Source organism: Vanessa cardui, chromosome 1 (genome assembly GCF_905220365.1).
Source record: "Vanessa cardui chromosome 1, ilVanCard2.1, whole genome shotgun sequence".
NCBI lineage: Eukaryota > Metazoa > Arthropoda > Insecta > Lepidoptera > Nymphalidae > Vanessa > Vanessa cardui.
The window spans coordinates 11,921,085-11,946,256 of record NC_061123.1 but is presented as its reverse complement, the minus strand read 5'-3'; the positions used below and the strand labels follow the sequence as shown (position 1 = coordinate 11,946,256).

General features: G+C 33.9%; 1 protein-coding gene across 1 annotated transcript in view; it reads right to left on the bottom strand.

Moving 5' to 3' along the window:
• LOC124532435 (protein artichoke-like) overlaps positions 1-25,172 on the bottom strand; it is a 70,342-nt gene that overhangs the window by 19,734 nt on the left and 25,436 nt on the right. The window contains exon 2 of the mRNA XM_047107340.1: positions 563-646. The gene's annotated coding sequence lies outside the window, so the exon portion shown is untranslated. The remainder of the gene's footprint in view (positions 1-562; positions 647-25,172) is intronic.

Below are 25,172 nucleotides of genomic sequence, written 5' to 3'. Positions count from 1 at the left end.
CAATGGCCTCTCTGAAACGACCAGTAAAACCGGATATAAATACGAAAAGCGGTACCAAACTGTTGCAGTTGTATGAAACAGTTTTTCAATCTAGCAACAAATGGTTCAACATTTACAAAGCTCGCAGCTTAGAGGAAACACCGCACAAATGGCTCTCAGGTGTTGCTATATTGAAAAACTGCAAGGGGTACGTACGTTCCCAAGATTGATGTTTATTTAAGGCTCGTATTAAAAATGTATATAGATACGTTACTAGGAAATAATTTAATACATTTTATACGTTTATATAATTATATTTATAAATGACAGATATTAAATGTAACCATAATTATATATTTTAGGCTTTTATAATCTATGCGTTTTTTTAAAAAAGGTAACACAATTGAAATTCGAATTAACTAATCATTTTTCTCTCTCTTTTAAAATTTCTACTAATAACTTTAGTATAGGGAAAGAAATATTACACTAAACTCTATAGAACTGTACTGAAGAGAGTTCTAATTTTATGAATCCATTACCTTATTTTATAATAATTTAACAGCGGTAAACCGGTCTTACTTACCGAAGTAGGCAGAGGCGCGTCGTTATAAACTTTTCTTTTGTGGAGTCATGAGCCCTTATAGCGAGACCGTTAACGTAGTTGCGTCTGAAACAAATAAAATCAACATTAAGGTAAATGAAATAAAATATTATTAAATGGTTATTCCAAATTTAAAAAATATTAGAGTATCTCGTAAATATCCCTCTGCTCAGCAAAGGCCTCTACTTTAGAAGGCTTGGAGCATTAACCAAGCTGCGCCAATGTGAGTTAGTGGATATAAGAGGCAATATTTTTTTCTACTGACAAATTTTGACGACCATGGTCGAGTGGTGTGTACACCGGTTTTCATGGGTACACCACTCTGAGGTCCCGGGTTCGATTCCCGGCCGAGTCGATGTAGATTACCATCACTTTTCTATGTTGTCTTGGGTCTGGGTGTTTGTGGTACCGTCGTTACTTCTGATTTCCATAACACAAGTGCTTCAGCTACTTACATTGGGATCAGAGTAATGTATGTGACGTTGTCTCATATTTGTTTATTATTATTATATTATTAAATAACGGTTGCCTCACGATGTTTTCTTTCATTGGCAAAGACAATTAGAATAAATAAGTAGTAGTTAAGCTCATAAAAAATAATCCAATAAGCCTGGGCATTAGAATTGAAAGAAAAAAATTCGATCAATTATGAATTGATAATAATTAACCAGTAAGCTATCTCCGCAATTATAAATTTAAAACGTAAATAATGTATTCGATTATTTTTTTGAATATATCAAAATGAACTAACCAAAATATAATTAAGCAGGCTTCTTTTTTTGCTACAGATTACCGTCCGTGGTGTTAATGGATGTAGCCTATCATATTTATTACCTATTTGGGGCACTATTACTGCTATTATAATGAATCGATAAAAGTTTCTCGCGTTTAGGGCTTCATAAAACGAACCTTCATAAACAAGAAGTATTTCTTTATGGGCAATCGTAATTCGTATTCCTTTTTTTGGATAGCAAAGTACAAACGACGCTGATATCTCCAACAGTTTCATCACAATCGGCTAAGTAATTTAGCCACGTATAACGGACAAAGACATACAAACGTTCCTTTTTTTAATCAAAAAGATTTTCTAAATCAGTTTTGTATCAGAATAAAAGATAACGTATTAAGCTTAAAAGGATACAAAGTTCAAACAAACTCGATTTGCGTTTGCGTCATACAAAAGTCAAATGGTGCCCGCATCGGAACTGAACGATAAAACTTCGTCAGAACGGATCCGGAATCGTACAAAGCGTGCTGAAAAGTCAACTCTTAGACACAGGTGTCCCGGGCAACTGTCGTTCTCTAATCAAGTGGAAATGTTTGCTTGGACGCTCGGACGAATCTAAGCCGGAACGCAGACCAGACTACCTTATTCACCTGAGCGCCATACACCCCATGGAATTCAAATCCCCCTCACAATCGGTTAGCCCTAAGTGAATGACCCAGACCTATTCTATTTACCCGCTCGATTCGACTCGTAAACATTTTTATAACGAAACTCACTCGGAGCTTTTTATTTCGAAACCTGAATACGCTTTGCTACTTAATAAATGTAAGATAAAAATAACAAAAACACAATAGAACAAAGAATGATTAAATACATTTACGTTTAATTTAACAAACACCGAGCTGAAATTAATGCTCGTCGAAGACTGTCTTATCTAAGAGAAAGCGGTCGGATTGCGTGCGTTTGTTTGAACTGCGAAACACGCGCCGATAGGCGGATAGCATAGAAGTGATAGGATAGAAGTGAGCATTCTTTTGTTTCGTCGCGAGTAAGCGTAGCTCGTTACCTCTAAGATCCGTATAAGCGTTTTGACGTTTCGCTAAAGGGTTCATTTCGGTTGATTAATGTTGTAATTCTCGCGGTTGCCGTACAAAAAAGATTCGAGGAACGTTTATTCGTCGACGGGTCGTGAGTGAAAGAAAAATGAAGCGAATTTATCTGAAACGTGTATCGCGGAAAACGACCTATGTGATTCTATTTTAGTACGAACGTTTTAATGCATAGAGTTCAAAATATATTCGAGATATATCAAACAGGGGGACAGTGGATATTTCATATTTCAAAACCAGATTAATGAGATCTGGTTCTCGTGTATAAACAAACTGTAGCAAACATGCCAAGGGGTATTTGTCATAAGAGTCCAGACAGCCTCTACAATAATCTGTAGGCTTGTTTACTGCGTACGATCAGATCTACGATTATTGAGTATAATAAATTTTTCGTCTACATAAAGATGATCATATTTTTAATCTTATATTAAATAAGTCATATCTGGAATTAGCATTATTAAATACGACATAACTATATCTCAATATTATATAGATGATATAAATGTCAGTTCGTATTTGTAGATTTTCAGACAGAACGTAAATAAATTAATAATAATATAATATAAGAATTACTAGTAAGTTTTTTTGACACTTCTTCTGGGTTGAATTTTCATATGGTAGCTGTATCTTACTAATTTTAGTGTAAAAAAATTGGATGATTGGATGTAAATTAATGAATCAATGAACAGCCGAACGGATCTGACTGAAATAAGGTACATCAATAATTGTTTGTCCTTAATAGCACAAAAGTTTCTTTCTATCCTGGAAAAATGCATCCTATTTAACCCTCCTATCATACGCGGTAGGAGTCGTAATCGGAAACTAGTTGAATATAATCATGTGACATATGAGATTCAAAGTTTCTCGTACAAAAGCCATTAATAGAGCATATTTTGATTTTAGAACAACTCAATACGCCTTCAAAAAAACGAAGTATCAAGCTCATTAGCACAGTTTATACCTTTTGCTGTCGCGATAAAAGTCGTCACAGATTAAATATGCTCATCAAATTTCAACGCGTTAACGAGGTAACTCAGTGTACGTAACAAAGTTACAAAATGCAACGACTTCGGCAGTAGCGCTTTCAGGCTGCACCATTCCCTTAATTATTTTCTTTACAAACTCTTTAAATTTTCCATCGCTTTTAAGATTCGCGACTCAAAACGCTTTGCAACGAGAAATTGTGTAGCTACTGTGCAGGCTCGTAAAAGATGCAGCCATCGCATTCCAGGTTTGTAGTTTATGGCTGTTAATTTTCTTGTATCTCGACTATCCTTGATTATTTTCCTACTTTGACTACGAAATTTTCGTAACTATTTTACTTTTCAAAAATGAAAATAGAATATATTTTGTTATTTTTATTTTTATAAATATGACAATTGAAAAATATGTTAAAGAAATGTGGGGTGGAATAATTAAATCTCAACGGATGATTCTGCTCAGCAAAATGTACTTAGATTTACTTTATAATTCATCTCGTGCACGGTAGTAAAGGAAAACATCGTGAGAAAACCTGCATATATCGTTTGAATATTAGTCTGAAATATATTGAAAATTTCTGCTGTTAAACTTTCTTGGTTCTTGCTTCTTGCTATCTTATCAAGAACTTATCGATCTGTATATAATGTACATATAATAATAAATTAGTTCTATATATCTTTTAGTATGAAGCTACATCTACACACAACGAAAAAATATGTAAGTGTTGATGAAAAAAATTAAATGTTACTAATTTACTGCGGAATACAGCATACAGTTGCAAATACAGAAACCCACCACAACATCTTAGGAAGTTTTCTACAGATTCCGCGAAACGTGGCTATGAGACAACATAGTTTATTATATCTCTACAAGCCGGTTTTAAATTTATTGCCACTTACTGCCCTGTATCACTCGAGTTAATCTTTTTGGTCGGCCGTATTCTTACAGATTTGTCAGGACAGGTTATCTATTATGTAAGGCGTTAAGAAGGCGTGGGTAGGTTGTTTATTTAGGGACATCTCGAGCGCATATTTGAACAGACATACACTTGTAATGTCATTCGATGGGCCATCTTAACTTGGATTTACAAAGCTTTTAAATTTTATAAATGACCATTGATTAGACCACCAAAATTAAGCGATTAGTCTTAAAATTTCTTAAAGTTCACAGAGGATTTATATATGTTTTTTTTTTTAATTAGTACATTTTGTACAAGATGTTGTAAGAATGAATAATGACTATTTTGCATTTGCTTTGCCTGCTTGTTACGTCCTATTGTTGTATCGATGATAATATGTCCTATGAATATCAGACGCAAAACAACCAATAAAATTTACAAACGTACTTATTAATTAATGACTTAACTAATGTCCTGACTTTTTTACGTGGTCATTGTCACTTATTTATGGGTTTTTGAGAATAAAAGCACGCACAAGCTGTACCTCGAAGTATTACCATCAATTATATTTTTATGCGAATATAAAATTTTAATATTATTTCCCTGAGTGGTAATTAACATGAAATGATAAAACATAAATAAAAATGTTTTACTGGTATTAATGATAGCCATACATTACACACATTTGTAATTAATATAGCCTTTTCATATGAATGTGTAAAGCAGTTGATGTGTGATACGAGTCAAAACATCAGTTTCTTCCTAAGAAAATAAAAACAAGATGACAAATTCTAAGAACACTCATCGTTCGACTCAGTAACTACTTATGAAACTTTATCTTATAATTATCCACCTGTATTCTGTTAAATTAAAAAACAAAACTCTAACCTGAAGAGATGCTTCGGATACAAAAAAAATGGAATTTCATTACTAATTAAAAGGTCATAACGACTTCTTTAAATTTGAAACTTTTTGTATAGAGATTTTCTTTTTCGATCTGAATAAACCAATGCGTTCAAAAGAAATAATAAATAAAGATTTATGTGAAAGATAAATTAATCATTCTTATTAACTGTAATTTTATTAATAAAATTAATTGAGCTCTTGTGTTTAAAATGTTATTTATCACACACAAGCCTTCCCAGTTGAAACAGTATTCCAATGTTTTGACAGTTACATTTTAATCGCTCCTTTATAATCTGTATTCCGATTTAATTAGCAAGTAAAACATTATTATTTATGCTGTATTTTGTAGCATCTTATCTACATATACGTGTATACTATATAAAAAAATGAGGTCACTGACCTCACAGTTGAAGTTACAAGTCAAAAGCCGGACAATGAAAAAAAAATTGGTGTCGAAATATTCTCAGCAGAAGCTCGAGCCTTGCTGTGGAAAACAGTGGTAAGCAGTTGGTCTTGCGTTTGAACACGTTCCGTTCTGTAAGATTGTCATCCCATCTGATTATGTGAGTTATAGAACATGTGGGCTCAATATCACTTTGGAACTATAAAATCTCCTACACAGTTGGCCAATCTTGAGACTGAACGAAATCAGACAAATACCAAGAGACATATATCCATAATACTTTATTAAAACAAGTTCAAATACAAGACAAATACGTAAATTTAAAATTTTACTTTAAAATGTAAGCGATAATAATAGTGTAAGCTGATGTAGACAAGTGATAATTTAACTCGACCCCACCTTGTGCGGCGAGCACGCGAAAGGGGTGACGTAATGGCGAGTACAAAAGTACATCGTAATTTCGTCTTGTTTATAATAATTCGCCTGTCATTTTTCAAAATTAGATTTCTCAATATGTATGTAAATTATAGAAAATGATTTATTATATTTCGAACGAGTTATTTAAAACAAATGAACACATGTTATTATTTAAAGAAGGCAGTGTTATTTTAACAACTAAATTAACAAAATGTAATTTGATTATATCAATATTTATTTTTATTTCATATCACATGCGATTTCAATGTAATCTAAAGAAATATTCTCGTAACTTACAAATTACGAAAGTTATATTTATATATTTCAAACTATTACATCTTTTTTTTTAAATTCAGTACTCGAATTGAGTTAGAAAATACAAAAATAAACTGTTGTTTAAAATAAGTTTTATTGTTCAAGAAACGGAACAGTAATGAGGTTACGAGTTTATATACGATGAAAACACTGAAAGAGAGGATCGCAAATAAACGGGAGCCCGTTTTTATTTTTCTTTTATCTGCCCCACTAAGTAAAATAGCGAAATAAGGTCGATTGGTTAAATAATAACAAAACGAGTATTATAATGGAACGAACGAACCTGTTTTTGTGTCTTAGCTTTACATTTCATTGAAACTACTTGAATCTATATTAATATTAATATTATAAATGTGAAAGTAACTCTGTGTCTGTCTGTCAGTCGCTCTTACACGACCAAACTGCTGAATCGAATTTGATGAAATTTGTTATGAAGCATACTTGAACTGAAAGAACATAGGCTACTTTTAAAACGCTAGCGAAGCGGCGGACATCATCACATTAACTTTTTGATTGTTGATTTCATATAATATATATATGTACATTATATTACGATATATCGTAATTTTATAAATATATCGGAAATTTAAACACAATAGGAGATAAATTGAATATTGTGAAAGCTTAAGATTTATTTTATGTGGAATTTAGACATAATTTTTAATTAAATTTTATTTTCTGATAAAAATAATTGTATCATATATAATAGGATTGAGTATAATCCTTTGAGGAGTCTCATCAGTACTTATGAACTATAAGTAGCTTATATATTATAGTACCAAAATTAAAAATAAAACCTTAATACCATTCCACGCTTAATTTTTCTTAATACAATTAAAAAAAAACTATTCTAAGGGTGTCAAATAGAACACAACTCAACATTTTCTTAATTCAAATTTCGAATCAACATGGATATGTTTAAAAATATTATATTATATATTGTAACAGTTATGTAATCGATAGTTCTAAAAGAATTCTAAGTCGGTTAGATAATGACCACATGTCGTAACGTTTATGGTCGCTGAACAAAAAAATATATGCAAAATACGTGGTTAATTTCCAACCCTATAAGGGGTTTACTCACCCTTATAAATTATAACCCACCTGCCACCTTTCTGTGTTAGGAGTACATTCTCTAATTGTGAAAAAATATTGCACGCAATCATTAATTTTTTAGGCACCGTTTTTATTAGAACATTTTTTTATATAATATTTACTTTTAAACTGTCATCATTCGTTACATGCCGTTTAAACGAAAAGTCTAAAAAAACACGTCATGTTTTCTTTTCTAAATTAGTTCATGACTCATAAATATTTATAATTTTATTTACGTTATAAAAGGTACACTGTCATATCAAGCCTCGATAGGGTTAGGCCCGGTTGATTAGGGACTATAAAAAAACTTTATTAAATAAAAAAGTAGTGAAATTAGTAAGTATTATGTTATGTAATCAGTGTATAGCAATACGGGTCAAAATGAAAGAGCGAGGCCGTCTATAAAAGGCGGTTCGTAATATAATATTAATCGCTTATTATAAGACGAGTATGTTTGCTCGGTTGAAACTTTATGAATAAATGGAAAATATAACGATGTTGACAACAATAAACATCCTTCCTCAAAGATTAGACACGGAGGCGGGCTTTAAAATAATGCTTCCATTATCACAACTCATGTCTTCGTATTTTGTCAGAATCTTCCATTTTTTCACGTTTGAGCCTCTTCGCTAAAAACGGTTTGTTTATGGATGGCTTGTTATTAATAATTTATTGAAATTATCCAACGGTTTGAACACGAATCCTAACGAAATGTTGTGAGTTCGAATTCGGACTCAGTATATTTCATATTTGTTATTCACATCTCGTTTTTTTCGGGATGTGTGAGGCAGATGAATATACCACTAAACCTACACAAGGAAAGAGCTTTAGCCCAGCCGTGGTATATGTCTCTATATAGTTACTTTTCAGTAATGAATATGTTATTACAAATAATGTAATATTTGAATACATTAGTAAATATTCCATGTAATTAATATGCATCTATCACTGTAATTCATTGTATTCGATAAGATTGTTCAGTTCAGAAGGCTTAATGCGACAAAGCCTGTGAAAGTAGCATTTGTCAATGCCCGCCCAGGTGGGCGTTGTACAGTTATTACTTTATATTTTAGTTCATTTCATAGTAATGCTACCTTACTTTTGACGGCACAATGTGTATTTTAAAACCAAGCTTATCTGAGCTTCATGCGTCTTATTTATACATCAGACGAGACACAAATGAAATACAATAAAATTCATATTTCAAGCACAATCTTTAATCTCGTGGCGTCTTTATTTCCGTCGTAGGCATACAATATTTTGACACAATAATTTATGGATTATGGATCTCATCTTAGATAACGAACTTTATTGTTAGCACGGATTGAAGTTTGAGTATCTGTGTGCGATAGCTTAATTACAATTTAGATTATTATATATTTCATTCTCGACTTCTGAAGCGATAAGATACATTTTAAAATGGACTACGTAATATTAAAACTTATACTCTTTTTATTATTTATTTTTTTATCTGTAACACGCTTTCTCACTGACAAGATTGATTATTTGTTTCAGTGTCGATCCGATTACTATCCAAGCGACCTGGTGATTAAAATATTTTAATAAACGTCGGATAAACGTGAAATAATACCGACCAGTCATTGACCGGATCATAACCGAATCTTCAGTAAGTAAGTGCCACGGGCCGGGTGAAAAACGACATACATTAAGGAAGTGAATACATTTAAAATAATCGGCTTAGTTGTCCGACGTTGACGTATATTCGTACTTATCTTACGGAGATACCGACACAGATACTCGGACTAATCCCTTACACAAATATCGGGAAAAGACTCGGCACTCCTTGAGGCGAGTAATTGAATGGGTCGCGTCCAGCGTTTCGATTTGAACAAAAGCACCTAATAATTTATGCCTATAATCTGACGCGCTCGGTCTCATACGTTTTTGGAATCGGGTACGTCCGCCTTTGTTAGATTCAGATATTAACTCGACAATAGCGGCGACAGTCACAATATTACGGACGCGTTCTCTATTCGCTGTCAAGTTGCAATATTTATATGTTGCCGGATTAAGAACGCGCGTAGAGTGTAATATTTCAGTGAATATACAATCGCCCTTTCGCTCGTAAAATACGGTTTGTTTATCTTTGTATGTACAGCTTTATTGTAGCTAATAATATATAAGTGCCTTTATGACTAAATCTACAGCGATAATTAATGCTGCGCTATCGCGAATTAGTCTGTGATATTTTTTTGTCCGTAATTTATATATGTATGTATCTGAAAGGTCATTAATACGGGATGTCAGTTGACAACGAAACACAAGTGTGCAATTGACGCGTTTCGATAGAATCCTCATATAACCATATGTTCGCGTAAGTCGATAAAAAGGTATAGCACGACACAACTTAGATGTAGCATCGGCAAAATTCGTAAAACCGATCACATCCGAATTAAATACGCTATCCCAAATTATCAATGTTTATTACTTATGTGAATATGATATTTACACAAACATAATGACTTGTAATATCATATGACCTAATATATTCCTCAATTTGACAAGTCGATTTACATGCACTTGCTTTCTCGGGTTGAACCGGGAATCTATAGTGACAAATAGCGTCGAATGTCGCGATAGGGAGCTATTTGTATTGGTTGTGTAAATCGGCAGTAATCGGATTTATTGAATTTGCCGATGCTACATCTATGTTGTGTCGTACTATACATATTGTGTCACGCAAATTAGATTATTACACATCGTGCGACACAAAAACAAAGGACGAATGATGAGTAAGAAGATAACAATAGATAAGTTACTAGTCATTACTTTAATTGAAATTGTACTTGAATATAAAAATGTATTGTACAACGTCATATACATTACTCTGATCCCAATGTAAATAGCTAAAGTATTTGTGTTATGGATAATCAGAAGTATCGTTACCACAAACACCCAGACCCAAGACAACATAGAAAACTAATGAACTTTTTCTAAATCGCCTTGGCCGGGAATCGAAACACCTTTGAAAGGTGTACTCATGAAAACCGGTGTACACATTACTCGACCACGGAGTTTGTCAAAATATATGTAATTGAAATATAAATGATATCTTTCATTGAATATTAAGCTATGTAAAGCAATAACACTCTAAAAGTATATTGTAATCAGGAAGCAGTCGTGAATCTTTAATTATTTCCATCGTATTAAGTAGCTGGGTTTGTTTATTTGTAAACCGTGGCATCAGCTACGAATCGTTGAATCAATGACTTAAGTATTTCCGAGAAGCGATTTGAGTTATCTATACACTTTATTTTGTTTATAAATAAATATATAAGTTAAAAAAGAGTAACTACTGAGTTTCTTGCCGATTCTTCTCGGTAGAATCTACTTTCCGAACCGGTGGCAGCTTCACTTAATTGTAAAATGACGATTCAAAAGTGCTTGTAAAAGCCTGCTTGAATAAAGTTTATTTAATTTGATTTGATTAAAATAAGATTGTGGGTTCTTTAGATTTATATTCAGAATAAAATTATTCTATTACTGAATTTTCATATGCTTATATTGTTGGTAATTCATCTCGAGCTTGGTAAGAATAAACATCGCGAAGATACGCAATAAAGATGTGCCTAATGTTTATCAACTAACAGAATAGCGTGGCGGAAGCTACACTTCTTCTCAAAACGAGATTAAGCCTCAGCCCAAAAGTACGTACAATACTTTATAATAAAATTTAAGTGCTTGTTTGTAACATAAAAATAACCACTTTTCACTAAACGCACATGTATGTATACACGGTACGTATCCTAAATTTTTTATTTTTTATTTTTGTCTGTCTGTCGGTTTGTTCCGGCTCAATCTCTGGAAGGGTTGTAACGATTTTGATGGGATTTTCACTAGCAGATATCTGATGTAATATAGAGTAATTTAGGTGTTAAATTCTAAAGCACATGAAGTCGTTTTCAAAGTAAGTTTCAAATTAAAAATAAAGGCTTAACCCAAAGTCATCGTCACGTTAAATGTATTAAGGGAGATAAAATTAATTAAATTAATCCAGAATCGATACGGACCGAGATCCCGTATAAGTCCGGAAGCAATGCCTAAGGATAAATATTATTACGTAAACACAATTGCAAGGAAACGCCGAGTTTGCTATAACTGAATTACACAGAGGTAAAATAGATTGTAGCTGATCAATAAAACAAAAAAAAATGTCTTCAATTATGACATTATGTTACATGAATACGCCTATAAAGTTACCTTTATAAAATATATAAAATGCTTGTTCAAAAGTTACAATTACGAAGGTGATCTAAATTTCACGCTAAGGATATATTTTCAAATAAAAAACCTTTAGCAAATAAATATATAGCTATTGTTGCATGAATTTATACTCATAAGTCGCATCCATTTATATAGATGCTACTTATGAGTACGAACTCTGAATACTTAACAAAAGATTTTTATTTTTTCATGTAACCCAAAAATTATTATTATTATTGTATATTATTTCATTTCTTTAAATTTGAAAATAATTTTGTAACATTTAATGTTATAACCACTTGAAATTATATAACTACAAAATAAAAAATAAAAATACTTTGATATCTCATAATAATTCCTTTCGAATTAATCGATCAATTAATATAAAACACAGAACTAGTATAACAATACATAATTGCGTTTGTGAGAAAAGTTTTTACAAACTAAAAAACCTCTACGATCATACAGTGCCGATTCCGTTAATTAAGAGACGGTGCAGATTTGTGGAACGCCTATTGAACTACGGTAAAATGGCAGAACTCAATGAGCATTCCGTGGTATTTAATCAAACAAACAGAACTATTGATTTTTGAACTAAAACTATAGATACGTGCCTCCAATTAGTGCTTTGCTACGAATATACACAAATGTTAGAAACAGAATAGAACCGTTCGGTAGAACGTGAGGTCGCAGCTTTATCTGTTATTGTATTCCATTTCTCACGCGTTTGCGTTATCTGTTGCAACTGCGTTTTATAATAATAAACGCAACACGTTACCTTTTATATTTTGTATAATTAGAAATGTTTTAGTCTGTTAAATATTTTGTAAATAAGCATTTCGAGGCCGAGGGTTCTTAACTATTTTAAGTTCCTTATAAAAATAATGCGAAGGTGAGCTCTAGTGACCCTTAACAAGTTTAAGAGTGGCTACCATCGAAGCGTCAGAGTGAATTATGAGAGAATCGAAATTTGAAGTTGTTTCGACATTTCGTAATAAGCATTTAAGGGATTACGTCCGTAATGTAATGGCGTTAAAGGCTATAATTCTGCAACTGTAAATTCTCTTGCATTTTAGCTTCCGATTCAAGTGTACAAATAAAAACAATTACAGTGACAGTTCTCATAGGAATAACTTTGTGCTCTTACCTATTGTTATGTCAATGGAATTCGTTAATTACTTCATCTTACATGAGACATATTTTCTAAGAATAAACGCATATATGGTTTTTTAAAAAAAGTTAAGTTACAACGTATTATCAACCCACAGAGTTAAGACCTCCTTTTAAGGTAGGCTTAGATCTCACTCCACCACGGTACTCCAAAACGAGTCGGTGGACACAAAAGTGACAGATTACAACCATCGTAAGCGGGTTCCGTGCAATATTTCTTCAGTAATAAGTATAAAGTCAACTGAACTATAATAAAAAATAATTAGTGTTTGTTCGGGTTTGAAGTCAAAACGTTCTGTCGAATTTCATGTTTTATTATCACTAGACCATCTTGGTTATTTCTCTCAATCCTTAAAGAAGACATACAATAGATGGTACTTAAAAAAAACAACGTCAAACCATTACAATAAAAACATATTCATCGTATATTGAAGAACCATAAATTAAGTTCTTAGAGAGTTTGTTTTAATACACAAAATCTTTTTAGAACATCTAAAGTAACATCTCCGTTGACTGATACAACTATTTCCGTTCAAAGAGGGTGTTAAAACGATGATCCTTTTAAGTCGCATCCGAAATAACTACCGTTTCAATAGTCAATAACTAAGACTCTAAAGAAGCATCGATCCACACAAATCGCTCTGCGGAAACTACACTTAATACATTTTAAATGTTTGACATCGCGACACATTAAGATGAAAACATACTAAATATAAATATAAAACGTTGTGTGTGATGTTACTATTACCATTATTCGTCATTTCATTCTATTTAAATAAAAAATGACTTTGTTTTTTTTTTAATCTGTGAAGAATTTTTGGCAAATACTTCATGAAATACAGATTCAAAATACAAATACTTTTGTAATTTATATAATATAATATAAACGACTTATTAATTTAAAAGTAACTAATTAAATTATTAATAATGGTTTAATTATTGCCTTTACTTTAAATGTTTATTTATATGTATGCATTTTAATATAAGAGTTACATATTTAGATGTAACAAATGTAATTATAAATTATAATACATATCTTATTGTGTAATCAAAATAGTGGTATAACTCCTTGTAACTACTGAATATATTACCAGTTCCTTAGAATCTAGTTTCCGTTATAGTATTATATATATTCATCGCTACAAACTATAACATGAGGATTCAAAACTGATTTTGACTACTTGAATAAAGAATATTCTAATTTTGTTTTAATTTGGTTTATAAATACACGTATTGTTATGAAGTATTGTTATGAATCTACACTAATGTTTCACCATGGGTACATTTCCCGGCGCCCGCGCGTCATGTAACTAGCATGGCGTCGTTTGGAAATCCTCTTCCGCACCGTCGGCTCTGACGAATTAAGTTATTAACGCTCCAAACAGCTGCTACACACAAATCAAAGTGCCGATCGCCCAGCGCTTCTAAAGCACGCTCGCTCTACCACTCTTTACGACTATTTTATGAGCTCTCTCATATTCAACTTTCAGCTCCGGAGCTCTTAAGGAACACGATTGTTTCCAGGACGAAATAAATTAATATACAATCGTAAACGTGCTCATTTTACGTGTCCTGCCATATTCACGATAACGACTCTTTGAAGATCCTAAACAGTTATTACTACTCGTCAACTTTGATCCTGGCGGCGCTCCGTAAATGAATTTTCATTACGTATTTGTCATTCGACTGATGCTATATTAGTTTCAAATGCTCGACTTGAATACGGTTTGCGTTGGGACCTTTGAAGTGCCTGCGTGGTGAAATTACTAAGCTCCAATGAGAAAATGTAACAACTAGCAAGAGCTCGTCAGAAATAATTCTACTTCACGCTGGCGCCGTGCGAGAAAGCATTTAATCCTGTCAAATTCCGCAACGAAATTTGAATTTTAGTACAATACCATATAGCACATTTTGCAACGTATTAAGTTAATAGATGCCGTGCCTCGTCAGGTGGCCCAATGTTTATTCGACGTGCAATATCTTTCCCTGAGCCCTGTCTTGTCATCGCTCCGAGTTAGAAACGCCGTAAAGCGAGCTGTTATAAATTATTTACAGTTTCCACGCGAAGGCCCCGTATTTGTCACCCCGGGCTGAGGTGAGTATTAAGATATTGCTTCGTATTCCTAAGGGTCTCATTACAGGTCGGGCAGGCACGCGATACCTCCAATATTTTATCCTTAAAAGGGAACGCTGATGAAAAATGCTACAAGAAAAAGGAAGACTTTTAGAAATGATGTATTCAGGGGCTCGTGTGATTATTCACTGAACATTAGCTATCTTTCAGCGTGTTTAATATATTTTATCTTTAATTATATTAGAAGCAAACATTCCGTGGGAAAGAGCTGGCGAGCAAATCGCTAAAAGGTTGTTTTGATGCGTAGTAACATTAAGGTAATTGGTTTACGACTGCGAAGCATTTTATAGCCCATCGTGGCCGACGGTTTAGACCACTCCAGGCCAATCATTGTCTTTGCCTCCGGCTAAAATTAACACGAAAAACGCTTCAAATGAAATTCGAGTTATAAATCCAATGAATAAATTGGCTCTCAGAATTTATGAAACCACAAACCGCCAAACATATATTTAAATTAAAAGCCCGGTGTTTATGAAGCCTTGTCGCGGGCATCTGTTATAAAAACAGTTACAGATGAAGTTCATAAATAAACTACATTTAAATACGATCATTAAGACCATCCATATTACTTAACATAAACTATCTAACGGTCGTTATGGCGTCAAACAAGAAGAAAAATGTCGTATCATATGCGTAAGCAATTGCTATAGCGCCCGCAGCGTCGTCAAAGTTCAATTTACTGACAAGGATGTTAATATAATAAAGTCATCGCGGCTCAGTGACGAGAGTAACAATTTTCATTATAAAAGTATTAAAGTAATACTATTTGATATTATCTCGAGCGTGAGTCGCGTGTGCGAGAGGAAACTGAGACGGGACGTTATTAAAAAAGCACATGTGGCCCAAGATGCGTATCGCAGCGTTCGTTAATTACTTTTGACACGCAGCATATGATTCAATTATCATATGATTTATACGGAACGATGGATCGGCGGGGGTAGACGCGCCAGTTTATTTAAGCGTTAAGTAGCACATTAATTTCGACGTATCGCATTCCAGGCAGATGGTAGGCAAATTCTCACAAGAACGGTAGCCCGCCCTTTTTGTCAACTTGTTGAACACGCAACCGATGTGTCCCACACATATCGCGTTTTACGTTTCTTAGATTTAGTTATTTGAAGAAATTCGAAAGTTACTACGTAACCCGCATATTCTTTATAAAATAAAACATGTCTTTGTTCAATTCTCTTTAAAAAAGTAGTCATATAATAAATTCGTGCCATTATCGCGCGCCACATCTAAGACAGCATTCCCATTCAAGAACCGCTTTAATTGCTCAACTCATCCGTCCCTTGACCACATTACTCACTTCGGAACCGCTTTCAAACTCAAGATCATCTCGTTATAATCTTCAACCGAAACCTGCTAGTAATAAATACTAATTACTAGAGAAAATAACGATAAAATCATGACCAAAATTCTTATCATTATTAGACCACGGCTAGTCGAATATTATTTAAAAAATGTGGGTCCATTTAAAGTAAATCTTCCGAGACATATAGTGGTGTTACAGACTTGATTTATAGACGTCAGTCGTTTCAAGTGAGACGTTTAATAAATATTATCTCAGTTTAATTCATCAACAAACGTGAGAAAATAGCCGATGACCCGATTCGTGATATTTGTCTCGTTTTCGGGATTAAAATTGATCGCTTCCGAACGACACTCTTCGCTTTGTTGGATGTGTCTTGTAAATAACACAGATGGTTTATGAGTCTTTTGCTTCTCAGGACTTTCTTACAATAATTAGTACCGCTTCAAATAGCTTTCGAGTGTTCTCCTATAACAAAAGAAGGCTTAAACGGATTTGTATATAGTGAGGTTCTTTGCTCGATTCTATAGATTCAATGACAACACTTCATGTCCGATTTGTGGAAGCATTTTTTTTTTCGTTTCCTTCAAAATCCTTTGCCAATGTTTTTAATGAAAAGATAAGAGATAACACCTGGTATGAAGATAATAGATCCAATTCCATGTAAATATATTTTTGAATGGGAGCTCTTTTTATTTTGGACTAATTCGCTTTAATTGCTTAAGTAAAACGAACGAATTAAAAAGTATGTACCGTTGAATTTAAATGTGCATTGTAACAGCGTAACAATGGTGTTACGATGTCGTTTAGTGGGGCAGCGTCTTGGCGGGGTTCCCACATTTGCCACCACATGGCTCGCATTAAAACCTATCTCCGATGTAGTGTATTCAATAAATCCGGATTACTGTTCACTGATATAGCAATGGAAAAATAGAATCTCATATCGTCGTTTCAAAACAGTTTTAAGTTTAAACGTCAGAAGGTTCACAATACGATAAATTGCAAGCATTGTTCATTCCGAGCTCGAAGGAAGTGCGTGTTATTGCAGCTTATATTCCGAAGTTACCCGCTGAGACATTCGAAACACCCGTCCGTTTTTTGTGACAGACCAACCGAGTGCCATAAATAATAGGTAGGGGTCGTACCATGCGCGCTTTGTAATAAATTCGATGTTCTTTTTGGTAGCAAAGAGCGGGCTATGCGATTGAATTATGGTGATGCGTTAAGCCAGCTAACGCAGTCGGAATACCGGTTTTTATTTTCTTTTCATTTCACTAAGCTTCTTCTCTTTGCGTTTGTATCGTTGATTATTTCTCTAAGTCACGTTCTGTTGCTATTTAAAATCACTACAATGGTATTTGTTCGTTTCATTCAGTTCATCCTGTTCCGAGTAGCGTATCAAGTTACTCTGTGTTCCCGGCCATTTGAAAAAGACAACACGCAGATGGTACATCCGTATTGGTTTTCTCTTAAAACAGAAGACTTTTAAATCACATGGGACCGTCAATATTTTCCTCTACCAAACAAAGGAGTATTTACTTCGCTTCCAACTAAGATCGATTGGGTCGGGTCATATAAAGCAACGGCTACACACGATGTACATCGCAACAAGTTATACGTATAAATACAACGTAGTAAATTCTAATTATACTACATATATCGTTTGATTATTTACTTTCATAGTGAAATATTAGTCGTCCCGACTTTCATGATTTCATGATTTTTTTTTAAGAAATTATTTTGACTATTTAAAATTAAAACTGAGTTATTTATATTTAACACTTTATTACTTTTATTTATTCAATACGAAAGAAAGACAGCTTTAAGAGGAGTTTATTTAAAGCAAGATTAACAAAGAGCGATTTGATTCATCCGGTACTTCAAGAATCTATCTTTAATATATGCATCGCTAACATTAAAGGGCCCTTATTTTAATACCTGTCACTGTTGGTGCTTGTCTCTCGAGAGCGGGTATTGAGTTACCCTCGGGAGGCAGTCGCGGTCCGTGCACAGCGCGACCGCTCACGTCGCGAGTGCCTCTCAAATTACCCCCGGATAAGTCAATCATTGAAAACGTCCACGTCCACATTTGCCCAAAATAAAACGCAGTTCGAATGTTGCGTGTGGCGCTCCCGGCATAATGCGTTGCGACAGCCGACATGTTTTGTGCGAGAAAATAAAATTGATGGCACTGGGAACGCTTCAGATTTAAATAGCTCACTATTCGTGTTGAAGCTAAACGCTTTTGTCTATTTTATAACAGGCGTCATGTCCCCTGTGTTCTTTTTTTATTTGTGTTTTCGATATAACATATTCGTTTTCGTTACTGTATATGTGTCGAGCGAAAAATCTTTAATTGTGATAACCTTTTTTTGACACGTATTTCCAACTGAAAATGTATTAAAACGTTTGACGTTTTAACCCGTTTAGCAGTTAGCTACTGAACGGAAGTAATTGGACAAGTGTTAGCGTAGTCGTATCGTTGGCGGGGCTCAATTTCCTGCTCCGTCCGAGGTCTTTGGGCAAATAGCTCTTTGCAAATCAAACAAGGGACCGTCTAGCGAGTCCACACATCAACTTCGTATTGTTTCACCGCCGTCGTTCTGGGCTTACGAGAGGCGTTTTCGATTATCCGCCCTTAGGCGAACAAAGCTTGCGACCGCAGAACCAAGTCAATTACATAGTTCAACAACTCAGCCCTTATAACTTTCATGGGCTACCACCGGAATACAGAAAAGGGTATCCTGTTTTCAATACTTCGGGCGCGCGATGCGATTGACCCTTTGGAGTGTCCGCATTGACTTTTAAATTACTAATCCCGCGGGAGCAAACAGCAACAGAGCCTCAGGCAGCGGCTGTTTACACGGTCGAGTGTGCTCGCATATCTTCATTAGCCGCCGGTTCGTCCGACTTGCCTTGCTTACTCAGCACTCGTGTGGCCGACAGCGAAAGCTCGACGGAAAACTACTTGACACAAATCCTTCATTTCCACAATATTCTTCAATTTCTACCAACTTACCTTACTCTTTTTTATTAAACACTACTTTAATTAATGTTAAACATTATGTGTAAAACAAACAACGAAAAAAAAAAACTAGCAACGCGTAATGGGTTGATAAAATCTTAACGCATTAATTTAATTAGACTGGTTTGATAGCACATACGCACAATACATATAAATCGTTGTCCGGAAATAATTGAAACAAGGGAATTTTTATTCGGAGCTGAATGGGTACCTATTAATGTTTATCTAAACATCGGAATAAGAATGCGTCGAGCGGTTGAACGAGGCAGCCGCCCGTTGGGACCCAGTCATGCGCGTCTATTTCGAATGATGGCTTCATACCCCGCTTTTTTACGTCAAATACAGTCTACCCTTTTATGCTGAATGAATTACTTAATTTTTCTACGCTAAACGGGTCTGCGGTAGTGCGGATGTCGAAATAAATTAGCGGTATAGAATCATGAATGCGGAAAAATTTAAAAGGTTGAATTATAGTATGAATTCTGACGAAATTTTCTATTGGTGCAATGAAACGCGAACTAACTGTGAAGAGTTCTAGAGGTTTTTTTACGTTCAAGCTACCGATTAAATGATGTAGCGTAGTAATTATTTAATAACATACCTCGTTTCGTTTGATGCTTAACCTGAATATCAATGAATTCATTTCATTAGAAGTTGCGCATGATAATTTGGAGTTTATTTTTTACCAGCTGCTCTGAATGGTCTCATTCGAGTTAAGCGTTATAGCTATATTCGTCTAGTTATATAACGATAGACATACCCTTTTAATAAATAATCTATCCAAACAATTTAAATGGGTTCTGATATCAACGTTCAAACTTTTCAGCCTAAAAATATCATTACAAATAAACATGACGAACCTTTCAAACAATATATTATTCGATTATTGTTGCCAAAAGAATTAATCAGTAGGGGATATATATTAATTAAACACACGCCATGACAATTAGAACCCCCTTTTTATGTCACGGGGCATTATTCGAATGGAATGAAAACATTAAATGATATTAATGTGCACGTTACCATTCGAAAATAATACGAGTAGGACCTTTTAAGCGCGTAAAAGCATCCTCCGTCGCTCCACTGATTATTAATGAGATGAAATTGTTATTAACGACTATTGATACCGTATAAAAAATACCGATTAAGAATGTTAAACAGCCGTAACTGATTCGAGTTCGCTTCGCCAGTTTTGGAGTCTATTGTTCCGAATAAAAGAACTCTTTGTGGGTTGATTTTTTTTCTAGTAAAAACGAAAATATTGTATATACGCCCGTTTTCGTTCTACCTGGCCAGAACCATCCATCACGCTTCGTAACTAGAAATTATGATGTTTTTATTGCATTTCTAAGAGCATTCAACGTAAATAATAAAGCAGAGGCTGACGTCTTTATTTGCAAACATTGTATACTGGAAACTGTATTATAAACAGCGACCGTAAAATATTATATCATTCGGACAATAACGTCGACTGTGGAAAAAAAAAATAATGGCTCTGTTAATGAAATTCTGTACTGACTTTATTTATGCATACGGACTTAGTTTGAGGCCGGATAATTAAAAGTGAATACTTTATTTTACATTTTTTTTTATTCAAGCCTATTTCGACCGTACTCCTTTGTATATAGGTCGTAGAATTACGTGTACGAATTAACTATATAAGATGGTGTGTTAGACAGGAACGTCCATATGCAGATTAGAGAACGGATACTTGTTCGCCACCCCACAATGCGATTCATGTAACGTCCATATTAGTATCGTAGGGATAAGTATATCATGCGACTTTGGTTTGTAATATATAAGCATTAAAGATTATATTTGAATAATATTTTTAACGAGTATCAGGGTCTGGTTGGAGGTGTAGATCCCAAACAGAAATTATTATTGTTTAACATGAGCCTTTACCAGATTGTTTTATGTAAATATATGTCGCTAACATAAATCTGGCCAAGATGAGTGGAAATATCATTGTCAATGTAATTTAGTGTGGGTGATGGCTCAGCGGTTACAACTAGTGAAACGTAACCGAAGATGCGGGTTCAAAAGTACAAATGTTTAGAATAAATTTATGTTACAGCGTTAAAAAACGCCGTGAACAAGTCTGTCATATTTAGGATGAAATTCTGCACTTGAAAACATGTCATGTATCCACCAAGATTCATTGAAACAAGCATCAAGTGCCTTCAAAGGACCAGAGGCCTCGACCCAGTGATTTAAGTAAGAAAATTTGATCGAACTTCGTTTGAGTTTAGAAAGAAAATTTTCATAATATAATATATAGTTTAGTTTATAAACCAAACTATATTCGCTCTGGAAGCTTCAGCCAACGCAACAATAGATGCTGGATTTATAGTTATGCCGAGTTTTATGAAAAATGACGACATTATATTACTATTATATGGAAAACAAGATTTCCTTAGCGGGCACCGAGCCAGTTTACACAATAATTTGGCCTGCATTCAAAGAAAGGGGATGCTTCTACGAAACTACTAATAGGCAAACTATTTCATAGCAAACTACACTTTGCATACAAATCAGTTAATAAACTGATATCAGACTTGTAACTTTAGAGAATTTATTTAAGTGTAATTGAAACTACATAAAAAAAATTATAATATAATGAACTTTACTGAAATAAAATATTCGTTCCCAGATTCAATGTACGTAGATAACTAATACTCATTATTGAATACAATGTGTAGACTTTGATAATAATTATTAAATATTTTCAAGTAGATTTTTTTTTTTAATCTGAGTGTATTTATTAATATACCAACTTCATTTCTTTCTTATTTTCTCGGTAAAACCTACACCCCGAAGCGTTCGTATCCCATATTTAATAATCTTGTAAAATGTATGTACTCGTAAGAGCTTCCTTGAATAGAGTTTATTTTGATTGTTTGATTGAAGAATAATATTATATATGAAAGCCGGCTTTCCACTACGGGATATAATAAAATCTCTGGATATAAATTTGGGTGTAATTATATTTTGGAATATAATATACTTTTAAGTGTTAACTCCAGTGAAAGATATTAATTATGCATTCCATAGTACAAATTAGGCTTCAGGGTCGTGTGTGGCAAACAACGGTGTGAGTAGATTATCCACACATAGGGTTGCCAGGCGTCCGGGTAAAACCGGACATAGACTTTTTGAATTTAACTCTTAACACTCAGTGGTATGGCGATGTACAAGCCCGTCTGGGTAGGTATCACCCACTCATCAGTTATTCTACCGCCAAACAAAAGTACTCAGTATTGATGTGATCCGGTTTGAAGGGTGAGAGACCCAGTTTAACTACAGCCACAAGGGACATAACACCTTAGTTCCCAAGGTTGGTGGCGCATTGACGGTTTAGAGAATAGTGAATATTTCTTACAGCGTCATTGTCTATGGGTGATGGTTACTTGCCATTAGTTGGCCCATATGCTCGTCCGCCAACCTATACCATAAAAAAAAATCATTTCTCAAACCAGATACATTCGATTTTATTAATATTTCATTTGAATTTTGCGTAATAATAAGAAAAGCTTGTTTTTAAATTCAAAAAAAAATCATCGTGTATACTAATAATGAGACACAATCTGGCCTTTTTACCCCAATTTATGTTCAAACTTTGACGATTTGACAACCCTATCCATAATATTCCATATCCATACTGATACAACTCGATGTTGAAATAAATGTGCATATCATTAGACTAACAAGAGATGTGCGCAGGCGAACGACTGTGTGGTCCCGTTTCGATATTCAATGTAGATAATTTTTTTTTCCTTAGACTAAGGCCAGGGATGAATTTACGTAAAACAAACGCGAAAGCAGGTTTTATATTTTAATGTGTTTATTCATGTATTCAACACAACACTATACGTGAATAAATTAGAGTAGGTGATTTGATTATTTAAATTCACAGAAAAAGTAATGAGATACAACTCACGTTCCCGATATACAATTATGCTTAACGATATGGAGACGATATGACTCACTGGTATGGTTACTTGGATCTTAAGATCGTGGATTCGAATACGAGGAAGTACATATGAGTTTTGATCTGTTTAGTTCACATTTATAATATCATGAATTAAGAAGAAGGTTTGGAAAATATTCCTCCACGCTGCCCCAATGCGGGTTGGTGGAATACACATGTGACAGAATTTCTATGAAATTAGACACATGCAGGTTTCCTCACGATGAATTATAAACAAAAATTAAGCACATGAATATTCAATGCTTGTCTGGGTTTGAATCCGCAACCATCAGTTAAAATGCACGCGATCAAACCACTAGGCCATCTCAGATCTTCAAAACTATACGGGACTTTAAAAATTAAAAGCATCTCTGTTGCCAGTATTCATTAATTATTTTTTTATTGTGAGGCAGCAAGATGGAAGTGGCTCTTTAAGTCATTACGATCATTAGTAAGAGGCTCGAATTTCGGTACGATCTCTCGATTAATTCGGCGTGTAAGCTATGACATACCATATAGCACTGTCGTTTTGTACGCACGTTAATATAAATGATCATTAAATATTAATTACGTTTTGTTTTTTTTTTTACTTTTTTATTCAAGATGGTACAGTGGCTTGAAATCTTTACCCAAGATTACGGGTTCAAATTTTAAATAAATTTACATCCGCCTCGGGTGAAATTCTGCCTGTATATACCAAATAGTTTTATTCTTGTATACCTACCTATGTAATATCTTTAAGTAAATTCCAAGTCGAAATTGTGAGCAAGTATATAAAAAAATCGTAATATCTGCCTTCAAATGCAAAATAAACGAAGCATTATTTACAATGTACATTATATCCACATATATAAATATAGGTTATATATTTATGTTAATCTCTTAACTAAGCGATGTTACATGTAATGTATTCTTTACAAAACGAGTCAAGGTACACTTATAATACAACATTGAAAGTTATAGACAATAGTTATTCTAATCATGCAAGAGATCCAATGTTTGTGCCCAGTCATTCCTCGCGTGTATTAAGCATTGTTGAGTGAACAACGCAGCTTGTCGATCGTTTAGTTCGTTCATTTTAATTATAAATTAAAACGTACCCATGGAATATCAGATGCAACGATTTCTTTTTATGATTGGATGCACCTGCCACATTTCCACCCGACATGCAGTTTTTCTCACGATGTTTTCCTGCACTGCAGAGCATTAGGTTTATAAAGGAAATTGAAATACTTGAAAATAATGTACTAGTTGTCTACCGCAGCTTTGCTTGCGTTTTGGGCTCAGTCATCAGTTGCTAGACATAAAAAAGCCTATGTCCATCCTTTGTTCATTTTAAATGTTGAATAGTAACTTAGTTTCTTCCCGATTCTTCTCGGCAGAATCGATGGATAGCTTTGCTATTAAATGACGATTCAAAAGGAAAGTAAAAGCCTACTTGAATAAATTAAATATTTTTTTGCGTTCAAGCTTACTCTATACCAAATTATATGGATTACAATTTAGTAGTTAGGCCGTGAAAGAGTAACAAACGAGGTTACTTCCGCTTTTATAATGACAGTATAGATATAAAAATATATGAAGAAAAAAAGATATCAGAATCATCTTAATACGCCAAAGCACTTAAACCTCGCTGATCTGATGATACTCTGCGTATCTGATGATACTCTTATGTATTGAGAGGCAAAAAAATCAATGAATACCAGAGTATGCTAATACGATGATAATTGTACAATAAAACTGTACGGCAGTGGTAATAGAATTACTAAGTAATTTAGAATAGGAACCATCAATCATTCGTGATGTTGGATATGATCTTATCTGAAATGAAACTCATCATTTATAGAACCGACGGGATTGGTCGATTATTATTTATTTATCCACGACTAGTCCCCGCTAGTTGATT